Here is a 27,867-nt window from a genome sequence, read left to right on the forward strand (position 1 = left end):
CATCTACAAAGCTTACCAAAATACGATTGCGTCATAGTTTTATCAATATTCAGGAAACTAAATTTAGTACCACTGAGTGCTACAAAATGGTTACTGGTCATCACCTTTCACTCGTTTCAGTAAAATAAAAAAATAAAGACTGTTCCAAGATGGCTACCTCAGAGTTCGGTTCCAAATTGCGGTCCCTTTGTTTACCGACCGTGAGTAGAAGTTTTCGCGGCCATTTTGGAATGTTGACGTGATTAATGCTATTTTAAGATAATGTGCCCAAAATTGAGCTGAAGCTTCGCTTTTCTGTAAAAACTCGACACCTGTTGTATTTTGTTTTGAATATTTGGAAGCGGTCACATTTAACAACAATTTTACTAAAATCTGACATGGCACTCTCAATTAATTTGTGTTTTAAACTATAAAATGCTGAACATTATTTGCATAGCTGGGCTACCTATTTAATCCGCAGCACTGCTCAAACGATGATTATTACTTGCGGCTTTTGATGTTTTGTTACTGATGTTATAAGCGGGCCTGTTCTGAAGTTCAAGCAGCCGGCAGAGCTCCGCACGCGTGCGCATCGAGCTGCACGTGGTGGGCGGGACTTCCTTTAGCGTGACACCGGAAGACCAGTGAAGTCGAGGGAAGTGCTGCCATCTGCTGGTGAGCCTAGAGTGAGGGGGGCCTCGTTGATATTGCTGCCGGTTGATTTTTCCGGTTTCATTTGAGTTTTATGAGGGGGGCCAGAGTCGTCCCGCCCGGCATCCTATTTAGCGTAGACCAAAACATTTCCTTATTCTCGGCTGACACTTTTCGGGTGCCTGAAATAGGATCTTTGTGGTGATTTCGTATGTACGGCCTGTGCATGCCCCCAAGCTTGCCATTTTCAGTAACCTTGTGTCCTACCTGTCAGCTTTTCTGGACAGTAATCTGTATATATTAAATCATACCAGGCCGTTTCGTAGCTAGGGCTTACACCTGGATATTTGTTGGCAATAGTAATAAGTGGTACAGTCCTAAAGTACAGTAGGTGGTGTTATTAGACAGACCTGCTATTTATGTATCGCCTGCACAGCAGGCACGGGTCTAGAGTGTAGGCCAGGCCCACCCAAGGAATACCCTGGCCTATCCAAGGCATTCACCACTGTAAAAAATAGTTTTTTCACCTTAATGATTCACAGGGGCGTGCAGCCCCGTGGATTCTCTCATCATTTATTTTAATGATTTACTACATTGGCATGGGAGACTTTCAGGCATGGAGAGAGGTGGGAAGTCAGCAGAGTTTATTAGCTGCTGTGAAGCACAAATGACAAGCATGGATATCTTGAACACTGAATTATGATTCTGGGCTTATTTCACTGTATTTTTAAACTTCAATGCTTTACAAAGCAAAAAGCCGCCTAAGTATTTAAAAAAAAATTTAAAGCTGTAAAGTGGCACTGTAAAGCAGCAGAAAAATGTACGCTGCTGCACATGACCAGGAGCATGTTGCAGTCTTAAAGTTCTGCAACTTAAGGTTCTGACGAGCAGCCCCCCAGTATTAAAGTTCTGCATCTTAAGGTTGTGACAAGCAGCACCCCTCAGTCTTAAAGTTCTGCATCTCACGGTTCTGACGAGCAGCCTCCAACTGTCTTAAAGTTCTGCATCTTAAGGTTCTGATGAGCAGCCCCCCCGCAACAAGATTAAAGTTATGCATCTTAAGGTTCTGACAAGCAGCCCCCTCAATCTTAAAGTTCTGCATGTTAAGGTTCTGGCAAGCAGCGCCCCTCGATCCAAAAGTTCTGCCTCTTTAAGTTTTCTGATGAGCACCCCCCCTGGTCTTAAAGTTCTGCATGTTAAGGTTCTGACGAGCAGCCCCTTGATATTAACGTTCTGAATCTTAAGGTTCTGACAAGCTGTGCCCCTCAGTCTTTAAGTTCTGCATCTCAAGGTCCTTACAAGCAGCCCCCCTACCATCAGTCCTAAAGTTCTGCATGTTAAGGTTCTGCCGAGCAGCCCCATTGATATTAACGTTCTGAATCTTAAGGTTCTGACAAGCTGTGCCCCTCAGTCTTTAAGTACTGCATTTCAAGGTTCTTACAAGCAGCCCCCCACCCTCAGTCCTAAAGTTCTACATCTGAAAGTTCTGACAAGCAGTGTCCCTCCCTGCCCCAGAGCCAGAATCACATCAGAGAAAGAGAAATATGTACCTCCTTTGGTGCTGATTATTGTGCTAAAAATGTCAAAAGTAGACAGATGCCAATACCTAGAATATCAGACCGATCAAATACTTAGTTGTTTTTTGGCCAGTACTCGTTCATCTTCATGGCTCACCCATGCTTCTTTACGGCCCAAAGAATAAATCCTAGAGCAGGGCTTGCTGCACAGCATGATAAATCTATTGTATTTAATATATACTTAAAAGAGATTTACTTCCTCCTATCTTTCTTGGCTTCTCATTGGATCCTGTGCGTTCCCTTTACATTTCCTCCATATTTATTGTCTGTAACATATTTTCCTGCATTTACCAATGCTTTTTCCTCGTCTGCTTCTCTTATCAGTTTCCCGCTACTAAAATAATGTTATCTGCTTTAGTAAAACTATAGTTTCATAGAGTTTTGCCTTTTTCTCTTGTAGCATATTTGTATAAGAATGTATCTGGAGAGATTGTGATTTTCATAGAATCACAAGATGTTAAGGGGCGCTGCTAAGATTTGTACCAGAATCTCCAGCCAGTCGCTCTGGCCGTTGCTCCACAGCCTCACCACATTCGTGTTATTGCCGTCTCTCGGATGATGATTAGGAATGCCAACGCTGAGGCTCGAAGCTAGTTTCCCAGCTCCAAAATCAGCGGCTCTGGTCATTAGGCCACATCCTCTCTCACTCAAAGATGATCTGAAAAAGGAAGAGGTGATTGAGGTTGTCTCCCAGTGACCTTGTGACAAACTGAACATTTGAGTGTACACTGGGCAAGTCACATTAGTCAGAAGTGATATGGGTTAAATGCCACTTTAAAGATCAGCTTGTGCAATGTTGTGGTAAATAGCTGGACATCGGATTGGTTGGCTGACTAAGAACAGCTTCACCTGCAAGTATTGTGGTGCTAAGAAACTACAGAGGCTGTACAAAGTTAAAAGTCGATAAGCATATTGTGGATAAAGCCAAGTTTTCACCAACTCGTGTCCTTTTTATACAGTTAAATAAATCACATTTTCTGTATCATAATTTAATTAATAGGTGATAAAGCTTGAATTGTGCGGATGGATGTACCTTTCTACATCTGTAGATTGAAATATTACCTAAACACAAGCACAAGCACCTAAGCCGTTACCCTCTGTCACTGGTAACACATTTAGGGATGCCGAAGCTGCAGAACTGTGGTTGAGTGGTAACTACAACAAGCTGTTGGCAGAAGCAATTTGAACCCTTTGTAAATTCTGGATTGTTTTCTTTGGTAGTTCAAAACACACAGCATTGCAGTAGTTGCCCTAGTTAAACAAGCATTTACAATGCAACGGTCTCGCCTTTGAAAAAGTTAGATCTATTGGCATTGTAAATGACAAATGTTTTATTTATGTGTTGGTTTTGAAAACAGATAAATAAATGGCATTTTCGTTTACAATGCCAATAGCTTAATATCTCGGAAATGCGAGAGCTATTGCATTTGCACCCACACACACACATACACACACACAGAGCCACACACACACACAGAGCCACACACACACACAGAGCCACACACAATCAATCAGTCAATCAGGGGATTTGTAAAGCGCACTACTTACCCGTTAGGGTCTCAAGGCGCTGGGTGGTGGGGGGAGGAGCTGCAGCTAGTGGTCGAAGAGCAAGGTCTTGAGCAGTCTTCTGAAAGCCGTGAGGTATGCGGTCTGTCGTAGGTGGAGGGGTCTTGGCGGCACAGTGGGAGAAGGATCTGCCCCCGGAAGTGGTTCTGTGGATGCGCGGGACGGCAGCCAGGGAAAGGTCGGTGGAGCGGAGTTTCCTGTTTGGTACGTAGAAGGCGAGTCTGTTGTTGAGATATGTTGGGCATGTGTTGTGGAGTGCTCTGTGTGCGTGGATCATGAGTTTGAATGTCATTCTTTTGTCGACGGGGAGCCAGTGCAGGTCTCTCAGGTACGGGGTGATGTGGTCCCGGCGTGGGACGTCAAGGATTGGGCATGCTGAGGCGTTCTGGATTCTTTGGAGTCTGTTGATGAGTTTGGACGGGGCTCCGGCGTAGAGGGCGTTTCCGTAGTCGAGTCAGCTGCTGACGAGGGCATGGGTGACGGTTTTCTGTGTGTCCGTCGGGATCCATCTGTAGATCTTGCTGAGCATACGGAGGGTGTGGAAGCAGGAGGAGGAGACTGCGTTGACTTGGTTGGTCATGCTGAGCTTGGAGTCGAGGATGAACCCTAGGTTGCGTGCGTAGTTGGTTGGTGCCGGGGGGAGGGGAGGTTCCCAGTGATGCTGGCCACCAGAAGTCGTCTCACGCTGAGGGGTTGGGCCCAAGGATGAGGATCTCTGTTTTGTCCGTGTTCAGCTTGAGCCGGCTTGCCTCTATCCAATCGGCGACGGCCTTCATACCCTGGGGCAGGTTGGATTTGGCGGTGAGGGGGTCCTTGGTGAGGGAGAGGATCAGCTGTGTGTCGTCGGCGTAGGAGATTATGTTGAGGTTGTGTAGTCTGGTGATGCGAGCGAGGGGAGCCAAGTAGACGTTGAACAGCGTTGGGCTGAGGGAGGATCTCTGCGGGACGCCGCAGATAGTTTTGGTGGTTCCGGATTGGAATGGGGGCAGGAGGACCCTCTGGGTTCTGTCGGTGAGGAAGGAGGTGGTCCAATCAGGGCCTTGTCTTGGATCCCTGCGTCGTGAAGGCGAGTGCGAAGTGTGTGGTGGCAGACGATGTCGTAGGCGGCGGAGAGGTCCAAGAGGATGAGGGCTGCTGTCTCGCCGTTGTCGAGTAGGGTTCTGTTGTCGTCTGTGGCGGCGATGAGGGCGGTTTCGGTGCTGTGGTTGCTGCGGAAGCCTGACTGGGATGGGTCCAGGATTTTGTCTTCTAGGTAGCGGGTGTGCTGGGTGTTGACGATCTTTTCCATGACTTTCGCTGGGAACGGGAGTAGGGAGATGGGCCGGAAGTTCTTGAGGTCGCTCGGTCCGCCTTGGGTTTTTTCAGGAGGGCGTTGATCTCACACACACACACACACAGAGCCACACACACACACAGAGCCTCACACACACACAGAGCCTCACACACACACAGAGCCTCACACACACACAGAGCCTCACACACACACAGAGCCACACACACAGAGAGCCACACACACACACACAGAGCCACACACACAGAGCCGCCACACACACAGAGCCACACACACAGAGCCACACACACAGAGCCACACACACACACACACAGAGCCACACACACACACAGAGCCTCACACACACACAGAGCCTCACACACACACAGAGCCTTACACACACACAGAGCCTCACACACACACAGAGCCTCACACACACAGAGAGCCACACACACACACACAGAGCCACACACACAGAGCCGCCACACACACAGAGCCACACACACAGAGCCACACACACAGAGCCACACACACACACACACAGAGCCACACACACACACACACAGAGCCACACATACACACACAGAGCCACACACACAGAGCCGCACACACACAGAGCCGCACACACACAGAGCCGCACACACACAGAGCCGCACACACACAGAGCCGCACACACACAGAGCCACACACACACAGAGCCACACACACACAGAGCCACACACACACAGAGCCACACATACACAGTGCCACACACACAGTGCCACACACACACAGAGCCACACACAAAGAGCAGCACACAGGTAAATACACACAGAGCCACACACACACAGAGCCACACACACACAGAGCCACACACACACAGAGCCGCACACACACAGAGCCGCACACACACAGAGCCGCACACACACAGAGCCGCACACACACAGAGCCGCACACACACAGAGCCGCACACACAGCCGCACACACACAGAGCCGCACACACACAGAGCCGCACACACACAGAGCCACACACACACACAGAGCCACACACACACACAGAGCCACACACACACAGCCAAACACACAGAGCCACACACACAGAGCCACACACAAAGAGCAGCACACACGTAAATACACACAGAGCCACACACACACAAATACACACAGAGCCACATAAAAGGTGCCAACAAACAGCAAACAAAATCTGACATCCGTGGCAATATTTTGAGATTAGACAGACAAGCGTACTAGATGGCACTATGCTTTAAAGATGAATTCAGTTTAGATAGTGGACGAAAAGTGCAAAGATGTTTCCCCTTTTAGAGTATAAAAATGCTAACCATGCTACCACAACCCAAGATTTGCGAGGCTTCTAGCCCAGGAGCTTTAAGAATTAGCACATCTCATGTGAAATCCTTTGCCAAATTCATGTTTTGGTGAAGGATTTTAAATTGCCCTCTGAACAGTTTCCTATTGCAATAAACGTGAATGGTTTGACATTCTAGTTTCCCCAGAGCACAGTTATGTAAAACACATGCTAACCCTTGCAAAAAAGCCACAATCAGGATGGTTTCATCCCAACAATAATAAAAGTGCTAAGCAGATTAGTGCGTACTCCTTTCCCGCTCATTAAATTGTTTTTTATAGCCAGATGTATACAATGGTCACTTCTGGATGGACAATTAACCATATGCTCAAACAATAAAAATCCCCAACCTACCTACAATAGAGCACTTTTCCTGAACAAACAACTAAGTAACTTTTCTGAGAACCCGCACAAACCCAAGTGAGCAGAATGAAAAGTATTCATTTTGGGCGATAGTATTGTTTTAGTAGTGCTGGTCACAGATGTGATGACTGTGACGCACGTAGACTTAGACCAGCTCTTGTGTAGGCTACAGAACATTGAGCCGAAAGTAGTCCAAGACAGATCTGGAGGAGCTGTGGTAATATTGCCCAATCCTCAACTGCATGCATTTGCTATTTCAATAAAGCAAAACTTGTATAGAAATCATTTTACAACAGCCGTACCTTCCCCTCACGTTTCACAGGCATGTCTCACTGTCTGAGGCCTACTCATCAGGTCTCTGAGAGCTTCCAGTTTGTATATAGACATATCTAAATTTGGCTGCCATACTGCAAACAGACTTCTTTTCTAGAAGTATCATGGAAAATGGTTTGTTTATCTCACTCAGCGGACAAGATTTGATAAACTCCATCTGTGCAAAAAAAAAATCCCAAAAAAGATATGCCTTTTAAAACAGAAATAATTCAAGACGGATTCATTAGCTTCGGTTGGGATGACAATGTTCGAAATACGTTTTACACACCTGGGCAGCACTCACCCAGAGCTCGGAGCCCCAGCTCATGGCTGCGGAGGGGGTGACGCTGCAGGGCTCTGTCGCTGGGTCTCAGACTCCGCGGCTCCTGGCCGGACTCCGTCTCCTGCCCGATCCCTCTGTTTGGCCGCGCCGTACCCAACCGCCTGGGCTCGGTGACTGACGGCCAGAAAAGGGAAGGAAGCCGGCCCCACCGCCGCTTACATGAGCCGACCGTGCCTCCTCGCGGCCCTCCATGGGGCGGATACACGAGAGGCTAGGACGTATAAGAGAAGACGGAACCGGACACCGGCCACAAGTATTCACTACCATCGCATAACTGGGTTAGAGGCGAGAGCGGGACGGAGGAGGGCTCCGGGCAGAGTGGAGGGGGGGAGATGAGGCGAGAGCGGGACGGAGGAGAGCTGCGGTAGAGGGAAGGGGGGGAGGTGAGGCGAGGCGATGCGAGAACGGGACGGAGGAGAGCTGCGGTAGAGGGAAGGGGGGAGGTGAGGCGAGAGCGGAACGGAGAAGAGCTGCAGCAGAGGGAAGGGGGAGGCGAGGCGAGAGCGGGACGGAGGAGAGCTGCGGCAGAGGGAAGAGGGGGAGGCGAGAGTGGGACGGAGAAGAGATGCGTGCAGAGGGAAGGGGGAGGCGAGGCAAGAGCGGGACGGAGGAGAGCTGCGGGCAGAGGGAAGGGGGAGGCGAGAGCGGGACGGAGGATAGCTGCGGGCAGAGGGAAGGGGGGGGACGCGACCGGAGCCGAGCAGCTCCAGAAACACCACCATGTTTCTCCAAGGCCAAGCAGAAATGCCTCGGAGAAACGCACAGTCATTTTGGGATTCGTGGGCGTGTTTTTCTTTCTCTCCTCTTCCCATTGGCTGGAATGTAAAATTCCAGCCAATGAAAAGAGGAGAGAAAGAACATGAAAAAACACGCCCCAAATCCCAAAATGACGGGGCTTAAACAGACAGACGCCCCTCTTCTCCAATGGCTGGCCTTCATTTAGGAAGCCAGCCAATCAAGAAGAGGGGCGGGTTCAAGCCCCACACTAAGAGACATAAGATCTGCCGGCGAGACTGCGCAAGCGCAGCCTACGCAGGCCGAGACCTAAAAGCATTTATCAAGGTCACTGTGTGAAAGCCTGAAAAGATTTTTTAGTTAAATTAGTGTATGAATTTGGAAAAAAATTATAGTACCACTGCATTGATATGTGTCATGCGAGTAAGTTGATCTTCATTTTTTTTTTTAAATCACCTTAACACCTATAGGAACATTTTAATAACTTTAAGGGTCTGAAATATTTATTAGAACTGCAATGGTCGAAAGGTCACTTTACATGAAGGATTGGAGAGGCCTCCCCAATATTTATTTTGGTGATTGTGCATTATAAAGGGTTGTAAAGTAAACTGGGGCAGGAGGCTTGAGTGCTGTCTCTAAAGGAAATTGTGCATACACCCAGTGCATTTTATGTATTTTAAAGTGTATTAGCCTACTAACTTCAATCATAACTGGACAAAGATAAAGGGCCACTTCAAGATGTGCTTAAGGGTCTCAATAACAAGAAACATTAATTGGAAGCAAGCGCAAATATGCATTTTAAAATACGAGTGTTCGCTAGATTGGCAAACAAAATGCTAGTTTAGCATTATTTATACACACTAGTATGGACAGTTAAGTTGGCAAGAGGGCCATTTATGCAACCAAATCAGATACAGTGCTCTAAAATTGATAGTATTTTCTATGCATGGCTTCCATTGGAAACCTCTACAGTGAATACCAGATTTAACATCTGGTTATTTGCTATAATTATGTTGCAACAATGGGAATTAAGTCATTTAAAACTGTTGCAACATTATGGAGGATTTCCAGAAGTTGTGACTAAACTCTACCAGAGCTGCACTGCCTCTAGCACAGGTTTGGGAGGAAAGGACATGGAAACACACAATGGTTGTCGATAGTTAGGGGAAGAATCAGGATATGCTATGTATGGTTCCCTTATTACTCCTCTGCAATTGACAGCAGGGGCAGATGATTTAGGCAGGCCATATACAGCATAAATAAATCTATAGATAGGTAATAGTAAATAACGGATTTTTTAAATCTTTGGGTTCTGAGTGACACCATACTGCTATGCTTTCACCTATATGTCGTCACTCAGAACCTCTCCGTGAAAAACATACCAGGTGTACACTGTTACCCATCTATGGTTCTATATCTCTAAAGAAAAGTATTACAAACCAAAACATTTTAAAAGGAAAGGCTCTGCCCTCTGAATTTTTATCACAATGCATGCTGGACAACTACTATGTCTGGTCCGCCACACATCAGACAATAACTTTATCCTTTTTGATTTTACCTGGGAAATTAATGGGAGGAAAAGAAAAGGCAGGGAAGGGATTAAGTAGCTATGCTGCACACTTCTCCCCCCAGGCAGAAATACTTTTTAATTTGATTATGATGTTGCGTCGCGCCCCAGATTTAAGCACCAAAACTAAAAGCCCAACACTTAATGAAAATCAATTGTCCATGTTTCTAGGTTATGAGGTGTATTTCTGGATTCAATTTCAGTTCAATTCTTTATTCAACATCTTGTCAAAATATATTGATTATAGCCATAGCCAACACATTACGTCCCTTTCGAGACTTCTTAAGTGCTACAAAAATACGTATGCAGCTGGTTCACAATTTATTCATATATATGTAAAAACACTATACACAACATAAAAATTCTAATTTACTATGCTAATTCTGACATTAATGGCCAACATGAAAAACATTTTTTTTTTTGAACCTTTATTTGTAGTACATGCAGTTACAGGTATGGGCCTACAACCACCCCGGCCGGCCGCTAAACATAGCTGGAGTAAAGCCAGCACTATACGTAATTATAGCAGTTCGAGAACCGGGATAAGAAAATAACAGTACGGAGCTTGCAATCATACACAACAGTTGAAAATCAGGATTCGAGAGGTTCATTTTTCAAATAGGAAACTAAAGAAGCGTCGCACAATCATACTCAGTCCCCCAATAATGCGCAAAACAGGATCTCTGCAAACAGTAGTGATATGAAGGCGTCATCGGGGGGCAAGATATACAAAACAGGAGAAAGGTAGGCACAGCCCCATCGGGTAACAAGTCTAACCCCCGCCCCTAACACCAAACAGATCGCAAAGAGCATGAGTGACGACGACACTGAAAAGGAAAAAAAGACTAAAGGGCCATAGAAACAAATATCGATCAAAACCCCACCCCACAACCCCTACCCTGCACACCCGCAGAAGGCCATGGCCTACCCCCCCAGCAGCGTGCCTGTCGCCCTAATAGAGACCCGAAATATAGAAAGATAGAGAAAGAAAGTAAGCGGAGGAGGGCCCTCATCATGCCGCCCAGCCCCGTCCTTCACCCCTACACAATGGAAATCACAGGATAGAAATGATACTGTACTGGAAAATAACAAACCCCGAGCATAAGCACGATGAGATATCGATCGAACCTATTCACTGCGCCGTCTGTCAATAATATTACCAATTGACCCTTAACACATCATCCCTGACCTTGTCTGGCAGTGGCCCCGCCAGAAATTCTCTCGGTAATCAATTTAGAGCACAATCCTGAGGGTCCAAACAGTATGAGCGAGTCCGGCTGGGGTGCAGCCATGGAAGAGTACAACAATCCAAGCCCATCAAGGTATAAGCAGCAAAGATCCGACAATATCAATGCCGGTCCCGGGAGCCTCCCGAAGCTCACAAACAACCACGCCAACAAGGAGAGGAAAGTCACACAGTCCAGCCACCGCTGCGACACGACCAGGCCAGTCCTAGAGGAGAAACAGCACTCCACCCCCAGTTGCCAGCTGGACAAATGTCCCAAGGAGACATCCAGACGAGCAATCAAGTCGGCCCGCTCGGGCACGGGAGCCCGATCCTCAAGCGGCCCCCGGTGCCCCAGCGGAACCGAAACTTCCTCCATGGGCTCAGCAGCAAGTTCACCGGCAGTCCCGTGGAATCGGGGCGTGGCCGCCAAGGACGGTGAAACAACAATGGCGTCCATTCTTCCGCCCAAGTCTCGAGCAATGCAAAGCATAGTCTCGTGCAAAACTGTTAAGGCAGCCATCACGTCTCGGGAAATGACCTCCTTTGTGTGTTACGAGCCTCCCGGCCCCATCCGTACATCAGCCGTCCGACTTGGACTCAGGTCGTAATGGAGGGCACCAGCCGCCATCTTGATCCAGCAGGCCCCGTCCCTCTTCCACACTCAGGGACCAGGCCTCACCACGGGGGCGCCACGGGATGCGTCTCCAGGGTAAACAAACTGTGGGGCAGGCTCCAGAAAGGATGCCACCAAAAGGCTAAAGTCCCGGCCGGGTCCCAGGAGTCGCCCGCCAATATCGGGGGCAGACCTTGGTTATGCCCGGTCAACAAAGTTTGGGGAGAGGGGCAGAAGTCAAGCGCCCCCTCCGACACAGTGCCACCCCACTGCTCCTCAAGGTCGCCGCCAAGCGGACCGGGTCTTCGCCGCCAGAAGCGGTCTTTCACGTCAATGGCACCCACAGGCAGGCCCCTTATCGACAGCAACGGCCGTTGATGCTAGCGCCGCGGCCGGAGGCCCCGCCGAGGCAACGCCCCGGTCCCATCACCGCGTAGGCCGCGGAGCAGACGGGGACAGTTCGCAGGGTCCGCTGCACACCGGAACTCCGGGAACAAACGGTAGGTGTTCTTTTTCCTTCTCCTAGCAAAGTATGCCTTCACGGCTCAGGATAGACTTCAGGATAGACGCGTGGGGCGAAAGGGCTCACGGAGCCGAGCGACTGTGCAGCCATTTCGAATGCCTGCTTGGCTCCTCCCCATGAAAAACATTCTTAATCGCACCAAATAATGTGATGATCTCAAAAAACAAACAGACAATGCATATGTATTTATTAATCTAAACTTCCCTTTGTACAAAATGTCATAACTGATATCCACTATAATGTTTTCTTCCTAAAGAGAAGTATAAGTCGACCTATGATCATAACAACCCAATTTTATCATTCTTAGCTGCAACAGTCTGCTTATTTCATATTGTACAAATAATTCATGTAATTCAGGTCCCATAAGATTCACAGCATTAGTTTCAATACGTTACAAATACTCCTCATACCAACTTTCACAATATATGCCTAAATTACTTTCATGTGGGATGAAGTCACAACTGTTGTTTCATAATCTTATAGAATAGGAACCATAACTTTTCAATTATTTATTGATGGCAATACAAAGGCTCCTATCCTCAGATGAGGTAGTGCAATCAGTATTCAAGTATGGTCCTACAGGTACAATAAAATATGAACTCTATAATCTTATTGTGCAAAATATCCATAATTTTGAACATTTAAAGATAAAGACCCTAAGTTGCTTCATGACTCACTGGGTGTCAAATAGCGAATGTCTGTCTATTTTCCTACAAATTCTAACAAAAAAAATGCCCCCATTCTGAACCGTCCGCCAAGTACAATAACGTTCTGACTTGCAATATGATTTATCAGAAAGTGGTCTTTTATGGACAATGTGCATTGCACATACCACGTACGCCATGCTAGCACCCATTCTAATACACCATCATAAGTGTTATACATGATAAAAATCAAAATACGAACAAACGCTGAACAATTCTTACACCAGATGTGGTTTGTTTGTAGATGGTGTCCAAGATAGCGTGCGAGTTACAGACAACACATGTATTGTATTGGTGCCCATTTATATGCACCGCATGGGAACACCACCATGGTGATCTCTCGAGATAAGAGATGGATATAGGACTTCTACTGCAGTATCCATAACAGAATGGAAATGGATAAAAGAATCCAACTATGGATCTACATGGCATGAAGTCCAGATGCCTTATTTACCTCCCAATATGTTAAATAACTCTGACTCCAATCATACATATACAATGCTAGAATCACATGAATGTAATGTTACATACTATCAACTTGAAAACACATCTTTCTCACCTAAAGCTTATCAGTACAAACATTTACAATGCAATAGGTCTCACAGCATTAAAGTTTGAGATACTGGCATTGTCAATGACAATGCTTTGCATTAAATTTTTTTTAAAATTTGCAATTGGTATATAAACATTGTTTGTGAATGGTTAGCTGATGTGGTGGTGTCCCCGAGTGATGTGGTGGTGTCCTCGAGTGATGTGGTGGTGTCCCCGAGTGATGTGGTGGTGTCCCCGGGTGATGTGGTGGTGTCCCCGAGTGATGTGGTGGTGTCCCCGAGTGATGTGGTGGTGTCCCTGAGTGATGCGGTGGTGTTCCTGAGTGATGTGGTGTGTGAGCATTAGAGGGTTGTGAGGGTGAGGGGTGTGAGGCTGTAAGGGCGAGTGAGGGTGTGTGAGGGTGAGGGGGGGGTGAGGGCGTGTGAGTGATGGAGGGTGATGGTGAGGGGGTATGAGGGTGAGGAGGTGTGAGTGAGGGTGAGTGAGGGTGAGTGAGGGTGAGAGGGTGCTGCTTTGGAGGAGGGCGTTAAAACATATGTCAGTGCCCATTGTCAAAACAATTAAGATGTAATCCACCATTCTCCCCCTCTCCTGGACCCCATTCATATTCTAATCACAGTTTTCCCTTTCCCTAAAAAACGCCAACTACTTTATAAGCCGGCTCACATTCCCCTACCCAACACCCAGTTCTGCAGGCTGCAAGAGAGGGAGAGAGGGATGGATGGGTACACAAACACACATTACAACTTTGCTTTCTTAATAAATCATTGTCACTAGATCGTATTTATTAATCAAGTATAAATTCACTCACTGCTCTATCTCACACGCTCAGGAGCAGTCACACTCGGTCCCCGCGTTCTCTCTTCACGCACTCGCCAATCTCTCAAACAGACGCATGTATTTCTCTCCCACGCACATGCATTTCACTCTCGCTCTCTGTCACACTCAAAGCTGATTTCCTCCATCACACACGCCTGCCCACAACGGTTGCCCTTCTTTTCGCACATTCGTCACTCTCTCCTCCACACTTTGAGGCAAAACTCACGCACACCCAGCCCTCTTGCTCTCTCACTCTCGCATAGAAACACACACACACTCCGTCACACATACATATAGTATTCTACAAGCAGGGCAAGTAACTTTGGAACGTGGACTACCTTGTACTTTTTCTGGTCCAGTATTTCTACTGTACGAATTTTAAAACTCACTTCCCCAAATCTCTGTACAAAAAACATTTAATTAAAGCAGCACAACTGCAAGTGTTGATGGCACGCGCTCCCTGCGAAAAAACTTTCATCTCCAGTCTCGGCAAGCCTGCAGGATGGAGGGGGTGGGAAGAGGGGTGGCAGCCACAACACAAGGAAGAGTGGGGGTTTCACTGGTAAACTAGGCAAGGGTTAAAAGGGTTATGGCCTCAGTTCGTCTGGGCGGGGGGCTGGAGGTAGCGATATAATTATGGCACCAGGTGGATTAGGCGGGGCGCGCCGCGTACTAGGCATCGCTGAGGAAACACAACTCAGAACTCTGTTGGTACAACTCGCAGTGTGCCCATCTGCTGAGAGCGGAGCAGCGTCACAACCCCGAGCCTGAAGCGCTACCAGCGGTGTTTGCAGTGCCCTGGCCGCCCCTCTGCTAGCCCCCCAGTCACATTTCTGTTAATGACCCGGATTTTACCATTGATCCACTGCTGGGAAGGGGACGTGGGAGTGAGGGGAAAGGTGCATTGGAGGGGTGACAGGAATTGACGGACTTGAGGGGGGTGGGGGGGGGGAGTTGTAGGAAGGGCAGATGTGAGGTGGTCAGGCCACATTAACATATTACAAAGATCCGAGGGTGGACAGGAGTGAAAGGCCCCGGAGTACAGGATATGGGAAGACGATCAGGGCCACGCAGGGACATGATCCAAGAGCATGACGGGAACTTTCGCGTACACCTCCGCGGGGTAATGCCCACAGTGCCGCTGCCACGCTCCAGCCACAGTGCCGACCTTGTACCTGCAGCTTGTGCACCTGTTGCACCTTACATGGGCTGCTGTGGAGTGCAGGCTTACAGATTTTGATCTGTACCGACGGTGTCACTTTCGGAGAAAGTCTGACGGCTTTACTGGGTTACAGACAAGATACTTGCTCACACCGCAGTATGGTCTTCGTATCACTATGGCTGGCCATACCTGTCTCTGGTGTTTTTTTAAAAAACTTAATTTGTAAAAGTTTGCTCAGCTTTGTTGTGGCTTTAGCTGCTTTTGCGAACACTTCGCCCGCAGTATTCCGACTCCACCAAAAGGCGTCATCAAATTCGGCGATGAGTGCAGATGTAACCATTTCCAGCCTCCACCCTGACCCCCGGGCTTAAGTGTCTGCCAAGAGGAGGCACGTGAACTGCAGCTCCTGGTGACAGCGAACCTGCTCACTCCTTGAAAGTCCCCGTCAGCCTGGGAGGTCCTGTTCAAGGCACAGAACACGTATGCAGTGACTGCTCTCCGGCACCGCAGGCCTCGTGGCGCTTTAGAAGCAGCTCTGACCAGCCTGAGCCGTTCTCAGCTCTTCGCGCCGCTCCTCGTCTCGCAGCACAACCAAAGCCCCACTTTAACTTCTGCAAAGGCTTTGAAATAACCTCTCTCCAAACATGGTTCACAGGAGGCCGGGCGGTTCAGGAGAGTGTGTGCGCATTAGCGGGTGCTTTTTGCAGGCACTGTTTTCTTGAAAGCCCAGTCTCTGCTGTTGCATGCAGCTGCACAGCCCGGCGTTACACGACGAAATTAAACTAGCAGTACGGGAGTGAGGGTAGGTGAGAGTGCCGCTGCCTGCTTGAGGGGGCAGAAAGGGGCTGCGCTACTTACTCCGTCAAGTTAACATTCAGCGATCCGCGGGCGCTGGAGCACAGGAAGTCCAGCGAGGGCCGGCAGTCCAGGAGCAGCGTCTGCCGGCTGGGCCCGTGCGCCGCAGCCGCCGGAGACGGCGAGCGTTCACTGACGTCACCTTCATCATGGGGCTGTGGCGCGCGGCGGAGACATCGCCGTGAGCGTGCACATTGGCAGCTCCGAGACTGACTCACGCGCGACCAAATCCGATGCGCGCGTGGCCAGCTCTAGTCTCTCCCTCTCCCATTCACGATGCTGGGCGTGTGGCCAGCTCTTGTCTCCACTCGTCGGCTGAGCCGACGACTGTAGTTCTCGCAGCGAGAGTGCGCTTTCCAGTTCTGTTCGCAGGCGAGACCTAAAAAACGAGACTACACCTCATTCCCGATGTGCTCATGATATGTGGTGGAAAAAACAGGACAAAGCACTTATCTAAACATTGAACATTAGCATGCATAAAATGAAATGCCACCATTGTGTGCCGTCCGCAACATACAGTGACGTTCTTACTTGCAATATAGTCTATCGACAAGTGGTCTCTTATATAAAATGTGAATCACACATGTCAATGCCAGTTTTAATACACTGTCAAATAAAGGAAAAAAAAAGAGGGAAACAATGGAGTTACAAAAAAGAAATACATTTAAAGATAGATAAGACACCTGTCCCACTTTAGAGTATCCACAAAACATAATGTAAGCGTTACATATGTTAAAAATCAAAACCGAAATACTGGATTATAATAAATCAATAATACTCGTTGTATAGTGCTGGTTATTGTAGGAAGGTGGATATCTGACTATGGTTAACCCCAAACTTGTTGCCTGGTGTTTAGCTGGTTTTTGACATAGTTGGCCTGGGAGCCTGCTATTCAGGACCCCAGGCTAATTGCTCTCTCCTTAAAATGGACTCCATGTACCTTAGGTGCATACACAATTGGAACTGGTTCACCTTATAGGCCCCTGTAACAGTGTACCATAGGTACCCAGGGCATAGGTGTAGCCAAGGCCTACCAGGGGCTGCAGCATGTATTGTGCCACCCCTGGCCTGGCCTCCATGTTTTGACACAACTGGCTGATCACTCAGCTGGGGTAAGTTGGTGTAATCACCTCTTATGTAGATATAGTATCCCTATATCTAACCTTAACTGGACACATGTTAATCTATAAGCCATTCCTATGGAAGGCCCCTGCAATCCTGGGGGCAGAATGCGTGATTTCATGTGAGATGGTGCTCTAGCATGAGCTGAGCCTGTCTGCAGCTGTCGGGAACAACTCCCTTAGCTGTTCCAGGATATTGCCATACCATATACTCTTAAGTGCATTATAATCCTCGCGGTTATATGCTAACTTTGGTTTGGCTTTATCAAAACATATCGAGTAAGGTGTCATACGATTTGGAATACTATCCCCTCGACAGTTCTGTCGACGGGGATAGCATTCCACCCTTCTAGAGGGACACGACATGTACATAGCCTTAACCCCGGTTAAAGTTAACCAGAGCCTCAGCACACAAAATGGATGCTGCCACCACAGACACAAGTCTGACCTCCTGCTGCTGGGAGTCCTTCCAGCGAGGGAGGCTTGGATAAAGGGTTTCCTGCCTTGGGAGGTGCGAGCACCACCCCAGACAGGATTTTTTGTATTGGGTAGGACAGGGCTGAATAGAATCAGAAATGCCCGGGGCACACAAGGTGTCCCCGTGCATAAGCCAGTCCAAACCGGTCCTGGGACTTTCCAGACCCAGGGCTGGCGAGGAGCTGGACAAAGGAAAGTGGGTGTAACCGCCCCCCTTCCTGGTCCCACCGAGAGGAGGGACCTAGCAGGTGATCCACCCCTTAGATTGGGAATAAGAGTGGGAGCAGTGCCATAGCACCTCAGATCATCCTGAATCAACTTGAAACTAAGAAGACGACTGGACTTCGACATTCTGCTGCACAGAAGACTGAAGAGCATCTCCCTTGTGGCCTAGGAGTGGCCACCCTGTGAACACAGGCACCATCCAGCAACTCGACATCTGCTTTGCCGCCGCCTCCCGCCGGAGCCAGAGCCTGAGCCCAGAGCCTGACAAGACCCAGACTCCCAGACTTCTCACAGCCTAATCCACAGTCCCTGCAAAGAAGGGACCCGTGGAGGCACTGAGAGACGTGGGACCGGACCTCTTGAAAGACCCCCGAGAAGCTGACTGCGCAGCATCCGAGGCACGCTCGACGTTGTGCTTTGGGGACTGAAAAGCCCCACCACCGAACAGCCCTTGCACCGAAGATCAGCCCCCCAGCACCTCCACGATCTGCGTGGGGCCCTATCGCATTGTGCCACTCGACACGCCATCCCGGCCACTTGCCACGTGGTCAGCGGCCATCTTGGCGACGAAACCTTCAACTTACACTGCGGGTCTGGTTGCTCCAGACTTGCCCTCGCTCCTGTAAAAGGGAGCACCCCCTCTGACCTTGCTGGTCCGAGTGATAAGCCTTTTTTGATTCCTGCGTGGCTTGCATTAGCCAAGGCCTGTTTGCTACAATCAAGTTGCCGACACCACCAACAGCGAGAATCCTGCGTGGGACAGCTCGTGATCCACTCCTGGACGTCCTCGACCCCTCGTGTCCACGTGGCTGCAGAGAGAAGCTACACCTCATTGCCTGTTTGCACCCGACATCGCCTGGTTCCAATCTGGTTCCACGGTAGTCACTGGCTAGTGACTTTGAACATTGTCCCCTCTGCTTTCAGGTCTTCACAACTTCAGATCCACCCTTCACATCGAGCCGCCTGCAGCATCTTCAGCTCCAAGCACCATCGACCAGCGTGACAAAACCCGACACTACTTCGACCCTATGCACCCGCTTCCTGTGGGTGAGGTAACTCAGCAACGCCGGTGTTCCCACACTGGTACACACCTCTAGGGCCTGTGTCTTAAGTTTCAGCTTTCTAGGTCACTCGGAAGGTTCCTAACTAACTAACTTTACAACTTTTACGCACTGTAGACATTGCATTGGTGAGTGCGTGCACTTTAACCACTGCACCCGAGTCCCGCGGGCCTTTCCTGACTTAGTCACTGCTAGTCCCGATCAGCTCCAGCGATTTCCAAGGCCCTAGGCCTATTTCCTTTTCGATTGGTATCTCTTATACCACTTTCTTAGTATATGGTTTAGGTGGCCCCTAGGGCTCATCCATATTGTGCAACTTTTGTGTATTTTAAACTGTGTTTTGTTTAACGCTTGTGCTTCTGTGCTCATAAAGAGTTCAGGGGATATTTGTAGTTAATATATATATATATATTTTCAATATATATCTGTGTGGTGTCCTTTCATTTGGTTTTCAAGGGGATTGTGTAGGGTAATACAGCTGGCTTCACATGCCTTTCAGAGTTTAGCCTAAGACTGCTTTGTCCACGTTACCACTAGGATATCTGGTCTATAAGGTTGACTTACAACCGATCATCATAAGGGTTGCTTGGCATGGTACAAGGTGTTCACTAGAACTAGTGAGCATCATATACCAGGCCAACTTCTCACAGTTATCACTCGTAAGAGTATCCAGGCGCTGTCTATAAGCACGAGGAGATTAAGCGATTTTTGCCCAGAATAACAGGATGTTGAGCGAACACCAAGACTGAATCCCCAGGTCTGAAGTCAACAGCCCTGGCTGTTACGCCACATCCTTCTTACCCATGATGCCCTCTGTTTCCAGATGGCATCCAAGGCTGCGTACTCATGGTATACGACGCATATGCATATTAGTGTCCATTTATATGCACAAGCTAGAGACACCATGGTGATATCGCAAGATAAAAAAATATAGAAACGGATGTAGGGCTCCAGCTTCGTGTATCCATCACATAATCAAAATGGATACAGCATTCCAACTTCGAGTATCCATAGCCTAAAGTACAAACGCCATATTTACCCCTCAATAGGTTTGAAATAATTCCATGACTCATCTCGTACGAATACATCGCTAGCGTCACATTTCTACAGTATTACTGTCAATTTGAAAATAAATTGTTCTCATCTAAAGCTTATGAGTTAAAACCGGGCTCCACCTCAATTCCAACAAGCTCATAACTTGATGGAAAAAATTTGGACTAAACCCTAATCTTTGCATATTTATAGCATATTCTATTTTATTTATTTCTTGAGTTTTATGTAGTGAAAACTTGATCGGGTCAAATTCACGCTACATACAACTCAATAAATAAATCCGGTATCAGAGCGATTCACATAGTTTGCTTAGTAGTAATTTTGTGGGTTACAATTGGAGTAGGGATAAATATATAGTGGTAGTAGGTAAACGTGATTTACGAAAGGCACTCGGATGTGTTGTCGATCCAGGTCTGAGGTAGTTATAGCATAAATAATGAGTATTGTATTACAATACGTAGTAGCAGTTGCATAAGATTATAATGCTGGTTTTTATTAGTCTGTTTTTGCTGTGCCACAGTGTTACAGGACTGCTTGCTTTACATACTCTTTCTAGATTACAAGTCTAGTTCATAATAGGCTCTTTGTTCCTTGAGGAGCGTACCCTTTCCCATCCCACCAAACGGACCTAGATGACCTAGGCGTTCATTGGTAATGGTTCAGATATCTGACGTCTGTAAAGGGACCCGTCAACTTTTTAACACAGCATGGCATTGCCTGCTGTTTTTTGTCTTCTGGATGAAAGTGATCGAGAGTAATCCTGGGCCGTGAGCTCCGCTCGCAGAGTTTTCCATACTCCGTCCACTCCGCATAGGGTAGCATAGCTTTTTTTCTTGGCTTGCGCTCATTATTGTCAAGTTGGCGAGTGCTTGTGAGGAAAATCATCCTCCCAGCGAGATTTCTCATTGCAGGCGGTTGGATTTCTCAATGCGAGAGGCCTCATATGCTCTCAACCGCTCGCATTAAAAAACAAATCTACTCGAGCGGCAGGAAGGAAACAGCGCCCACTTGCGCTTTGCATGGTGCCGTTTGTGATCATTTCACAGCGCAGACAAACACCTGGTGCTGAAAATTACTGCAAAAAGTCTTTTTCTAACGCACTCTGTGTAGCGCAGCAGATTTCTTTTTGCACTTCGCTGAGTTTCGCGTGGCGGAACCCTGCCAAGACTGAGTCGGGAGGGTGTGACATTCGCCATAAAAAATGGGGTCCAAATTCCTACATTTCCTCCTAGTACTAGCCAAACGGTGCATTGCAATAAGTTGCATTGGCCCTGGTTTGGAGCACTGGGAGGACGATGCGGCTGAAAGGGCAGTAGCGGAAGTACTGAGGGAAAAACAGTGCAGAGGTGATGATAAATTATAGAGTACTTTGAGCATGGGCTTGGGCTGCTAACTGCATTTTTAGACCCATAGGGCTCCCAATGAGTTTCAATAATTGATAGTGATGATTCCTCTGAGCTTAATAATGAGGTGTTTTATATTTTCTGTGACAATGAGTTGCCAGTATTTTTTTATGTTCTACATACGCTTTAATACCGGGCACTGGGGATTACCCTATGTACATTGATTCTTCACGGAATGTTTTGTGGAAGTTGTGATATTTTCTCTCTGATTGTTCTCAATGGCGATACCAAAGGGGATGATGGACGGAGAGTTTGAGCAAATCAAACACTCACCCCAGGTCAACTGATCTGGGTTTAATCCATCATTATTCTTTAGATCAGATCAGTTGACTGGGGGTGAGTGTTTGATTTGTTCCAATGCTCCGTCCATCATCCCCTTTGGTATCGCTTTGTTCTCAATGGCAACACTTTAAGGATGGCTCTTTGTTTTGGTATTAAAACCAGTTAACGCTCAATAAATAATATTTAAAAAAAAATGTGTGATGTGGTCCTTGTTGCCAATAAGCCTGCAGCACTGCAAATAAAGATTCTCACAGTTGGCGAAATAACCATTGCCAGATTACACTCAATAGAAGTGCCCTAGGGGATTTCCTATGGTGTCTTTTATGCTTCAGTCTTTCTGTGATTTTCTTGCAATTCCTCATCTTGTTGTTCTTACCGTCGAGTCCTTGAATTTCTATTTTTTTGGACCAAAATTAGTTAAAATTACTCTTTCAATACCGACTTTTATTTGTGTGTGGGTAGCCACTATCCCAGAATTGTGCAGTATCCCTCTACAGTACACTCAATCCTACATTATCAAACAATTTCTGCTATCTTGTTAGGTCTTGATGTTATCTCACACTCTCTATTCTCGTAGCTCACTCAAGTCGGAGAGGTATTTTTAACAATTGTTTACAATAATTTTTTTGCCTCCATCCTGAATTATTTAATAGTACGGCATTCCTACAGAATATTTATAAAAGTTCCTCTACACTCACATTCTCAAAGGCCGATATCTGTCTAACTGTCCAAATTTGTGAAGCTGTGTCCTTGAGTAATCCACTCTATAAAGAACCAATATTTATCTACGGTGGAAGCCCGATCTAATGGACTCCTTCCTAGGGCAAGCCAGTGCTTCTTCCTACAGTGTTTCATCCAGCGCATCCAAATCCAGTTCACAATTCCTCCTCTAATTGTTTATGTGCATTGGTAACGAGAACATTGATAGTTAGAAGTATTGGTTTTTTTATTCTCTCTAATCTCTCGAGTCTACTTTTCATGTGCTATTAATGGGGGGTTATTAACGCGAAAGCTCCACGTTGCCAGGTATCTGGAAGTACAGGGCATATCATATCTGTAAGTATTAAATAAATGTTCTTTAAAATCAAATCCTTTGAGGATCTGGACATAGAATTTAACTCTCCTTGTTCCAGGCATCTCTGAGTACAGAAATGCATTCCTTGAAACCAGTGAGGGCTGTTAGCTAAGACAGTCGAGGTCCTACCAAAAAAGGGGCTTCCGGATTAATCACACCCTATCATACTTGTTTACTTTACCCGTGTCTTAGGCCTATGTGTGGGGTTTCTTGGGAGATTTTCCTCCTTAGTGTATTGGTAGGTGTCCTATCTTACTTAGTGCCAGTCTGTCAAATTTGTTAACCAGATCTTCTTGTGTGGCAGAAACCTAGTTACAAACTGTGGAAATGTGAGCAGCTTCATAATATTTTCTAATTGACTTGTTTAGTCAGTTTGCCACAAAGTCTGCTATATCCCCAGTTGTGACTTTGTTGCCATGATCCATAAAGGCTGTGAAAGCGGGATGCAAACAATTTAGCCACATCGTCATCCCCTGTAGATAGTGTTCCTATCCTTCCTTGTGACACATATAATCAGTGATGTCTCACTGCGTGTTTTTAACCAACCTAGCCCACTTTAGTACCCATCTCTCTAAGATATCTTCATTTGCAAGCCTACATGATTAGCTTCGTTCGTGGATAGGGCTCTGTGTTCCTGTTTTTAGGTCTCGCCTGTCGATGCGCATGCGCATCGAGCTTGCGAGACTATGGGGGCTTAAACACTCTTTAACCAACTTGCAAGGAATCGTGGCGATTCCTTGCAGTGCCCGTGAAATTCAAGCTCAATGCGCATGCGCATTGAGCTTAAAAGCGCGTGCACATGCCCCCAGCCGCCTGCACCCTCTCCCCGCTCCGCCCCCTCCCCTGCCCGCCGTGTCGCATTTCTCCTCCCCCCTCTCCTTCTCTGCCTTCCCTCCGTCTTGTCTCTTTTGGGCCCCCTCCTCCTCCTACTCTCCTCCCCCCTCATCCTCCTACTCTCCTCCCCACTCTCTCTCTCACAGCCTCCCCCAGCTCCGCCCCCTCACTTCTTGGTTGCACGGCCGCTAGGCCGTGCCTCCCCTACTCTCCTCCCCCCCCTCCTCCTCCTCCTACTCTCCTCCCCTCTCCTAGTGCTTTAAAAAACAAAAGAACACTGCCATCACCTTAGCAACCGCACCGGGGCAATTTCTTACAATTCTAGGTTTCCTTAAAATTAAAAGTGAAATTCTACCGGTGCTATGCCCATAACCTCACAGCAGGGCAACCCGTGCCAATATCAGAAAGGCTGACTGAAGCACAAACAACAAATATATATAGAATGAGCGAGTCTGCATGATTCAGACTGTTCTACTGTGTCCTTTCATCCGTTCTGCTCTCAACATTTTAAAAGTTTCCGAATGAAGCTCTGGTTGGAAATTCTTAGTACGAACCCTTCAGGTGGGCTGAAAAATGTGTGTGAGGGTTGCTCTGAAAAAGGTGCGACCCACAAATTGTAACTAGTAATGACGTAAGTAATTATAGGTTTGGCTTACACGTGACCTAAAATCCTCTGCATTATATGCTGTGCCACCCGACCAGTTTTGGGCTACCTCTCAGCGAGTTATATTTGGGTTCAATAACACATCACACACAAACAAGCATACACTTCATTTAAAATAAAAAAATAAAAAAAGACAAACCTTTTGGCTTTGCCAATGCTTGCTACCTTTAGCAGATACACAAGTAACAGTGATTTGTTTTGCGTTGGTTGAGAACTATACACGTTTCGACTCTGAAAATATGAGCGGGTGTCTTATACATAACTGACGCATGTGGAAAGGATAGTAGTCATCCAAAAATCAGTCACCTTTGTTCTCCCTGTCACACAACTTCCCCTGCGGTCTCACACAGACACGCCCTTTCTCTTCCAACGTTTTCTCAAATCTGCCATCGACATCTCTCAGGTCATCGCCTTCCTTCTTCCCCACTATTTTTTCACTCTTTCCGGAATTACTTCCTCGCCTCACCTCTCGATCACCATGCCCTCTCCTTCACTCACACAATCTCTCTGCCTTACATACAGCATTTTCTTTTCCTTTGATGCTATCAATATTTTAACAGCAGTGTATACCACTGTTACACTCTTTCCACATAAAATACCATCAGTTGTTACACTTGACCACAATCTGAACTCATCCAAACACCTAGAATAAACTCAGTTCACAATACACTAATCAAGAGTTTGGTCTCACACGAGAAAAACTCAAAAAAATATAACATAAGAAAAAGTAAATACTCTTAGGGAATGCACATACATACAGTGCCTGTATCGCTCATAGGGATTACCACAAGGGCGCTTATCATCGTTGCATCAATCAGTGTTTTTGGCTGTGACGTTATGGGCATGAATGAAGGAATAGTAGAGACCAGTGTCAAAGTCAGCTTTTAATTACTGTCTGGTCCGAGACCTGGCAGAACCCACTCTGCACCGCAAAGAAATGGAATCTAAACTCCCTCACCCACAATGCATTTGAAAAACCCAGAGGTACCGGTTGAGCACTAATACAATAGCTCCGCCCCCTGCTCTACGCCCCCTCCCTTCTCCAACCCCTCCCCACTCTCTCTCCCAGCACAGCACCATCAAAAAACCCCAGCCGACAGTGCAATAGGTCTCGCAGCATTTGAGTTAGAGCTTTTAGAAATGTTTATGGCTTTTTTTATTTGTAATTCTTTAGCATTGGCTACAGGAAACAAAAATGCTAAAGATTTACAAAAAAAAACATAAACAATTCTAAAAGCACTAACTCTAATGATGCGAGACCTATTGCATTTCCAATGCTTGTTAAACATGCTCGCTTCATTGGGTGCAAAAATGATACTTTAGGAAAAAAACGAAATCCCGTTCAATTCGAAATGTAACAAACTGCAATGTAACTAATAGCAATACCTAGTCTAATATGTGTAATTTATATACTCGTTTAGGAAGGCAATATTCAGGGATTCCCTATTAACCTATTCTGTCTGCAAGTGTGAGAGATTCAAATAAATGTAAATTAAAGTGAATCAGTTTCAAATGTGGCTGAAAGACTTGAATTTTGGGGCGATTCAGACGAGGTTAATACTTAATGTACATGGGGGTTGGGTCATACTAGATTGTAGATCCTGGTATTTGTATTAAACCGTTGCCAAAACATGTTTGGAGTATTGAGGCTCGACTTCCCCTCCCCGCTCCCCCCCCAAAAAAAACCATTCACACACCTTGTTTCGCTCGCTCCTCAACAAAAAAAACAGCCACTGCGCGAGTCGCGTGGTGGCGTCTGCCATTATTAATAAAAAATGAATCTAACAGCACGCACAGCGCGCATAAAATGATGATCAAATGGGCACCGTGCTAAGACATCATGTGCGGCTCCCATGCATATTAAATTAAGCGGGCTCCGTGATCAAGCGTGGCATCTGAATTTTAAACTAAATTAAGCGGGTGCCATGATAATGCATGGCGCCTGTGCACATTAAAGAGGGTGCAAAGATGTGAACCTAGAGAACCTCTAGAGTCATCCCTTGTTGGGCACACTTGCCATTATCTTTCTAAGAAGAGAAGATTTCCATTCCGTTGTGTTTGTTGTTAAGCAGCAAAATTTATTAGTTTTTGACGTTTTTAGTTAATTTTCCATGATATTTATACTTTTTGAAACATTTGTAACACAGGCAATGTCATTTTATCTTATCCTATCCAATGCATTTCGGGCATTGTGTAGTCATGCCCTTCATCAGGGAAATAGACACTGTAAGAACGAAAATGAGGTAACATTACTATTATTGTTGAAAACAAAAAATTGCATAAAAATCACAACAGTGCATAGAGGTACAGTGATACAAAATGTGGTCATGTGGGTGTGATGTGCAAACGAGGGTGAGGGGGACAAGTACTTACATGCCTTTCTTCATGTAAATATCCAATCTGAAAAGAAATGGGGGGGATACTATTAGACTGGTTGTGTTGCGGCGTTTAAACAGAACAGAAAACCGCAGGTTTGTGCACGAGTCAAAAGACGCGTGTGTTTCACGTTGAAACTGACCTGGTGAATGAATCGGTATCGCGTTAAAGTTGTTCGTCTCACGTAGCGGTTCAAACTAGCGACGGCTGCCGGTGAATCCGGCCGTGCTTTTACTATTTAAAAAGTTACGGTCATGTGAGAAGTCACGTGATTATAACGATAGATGAAAGACTTCAGCATTGTGAAGCTCCTGCCGCGAAATTCCGATAAATTAATTCTTTAATCTATGCTGAACTATTAAAAGGGGTAGCTGTGATTATGGTGCAGTTGTAATGGTGGTGCGTACGAAAAAAATTAAAAATGCGATGATATAATATCAAAAAAAGACCTAAGGGGCCACGAACTGTGGGGTCCTGGTGTGAAAGTCGACACAGTGAGAGGTTGTGCTACAGGGTATGAACGGGGATAGTGATGGTTAATGAGGTATGTGAGTACAGATGTCAGATGTTCACGAACATACAACAGTATACACAAGCAGCAGTCTGCAGAGCAAATGATCTAAAGATAACACGAAAATTCAATTCTTTCGTTGAGACCCATTGGTTTTTGGGTAAACAGTTTATAAATCCAGTAATTCTCTCTTCTAAGTAAAAATTTCGTATTGTCTCTTCCCTCTATTTTCTGGACAGTCTCAAGAATAATGTACTTGATTTGGGAAGCATTGTGTTGCGCTTCTACAAAGTGTGATGATAGAGCTGATTTGGTGTTCTTCAGACGAATATTTGACTTATGTTCAATTAAGCGTGTCTTAATGCGACGCTCTGTTTTGCCCACGTACATTTTCCCACATGGGCATCTGATTCCGTAGATCAAGTTGGACGATTCACAAGTACCATTTACTTTTAGTTTGATGGGATACCCTTGTGTGGGATGACATATTTTGTTGCCTCTGATGATATTGTTGCAACTTCCACAGTTCAAACAGGGTTTGGTACCTGAGTATGTGGTGGTGTCAGGAAGTTTCTTCCGAAGGATTTCCCCCATGTTTTTAGCTCTGGTGAAAGCAAAGAT

At 46.6% G+C, this 27,867-nt stretch overlaps 1 protein-coding gene across 1 annotated transcript in view; it reads left to right on the forward strand.

Annotated features, from left to right (window-relative positions):
* Nucleotides 1-605: 605 nt before the first annotated feature.
* The window catches only part of ALKBH3 (alkB homolog 3, alpha-ketoglutarate dependent dioxygenase), a 219,465-nt gene continuing 192,203 nt past the window's right edge, over nt 606-27,867 (forward strand). The window contains exon 1 of the mRNA XM_086950326.1: nt 606-654. The gene's annotated coding sequence lies outside the window, so the exon portion shown is untranslated. The remainder of the gene's footprint in view (nt 655-27,867) is intronic.

Source organism: Lissotriton vulgaris, unplaced genomic scaffold, assembly GCF_964263255.1.
Source record: "Lissotriton vulgaris unplaced genomic scaffold, aLisVul1.2 SCAFFOLD_661, whole genome shotgun sequence".
NCBI lineage: Eukaryota > Metazoa > Chordata > Amphibia > Caudata > Salamandridae > Lissotriton > Lissotriton vulgaris.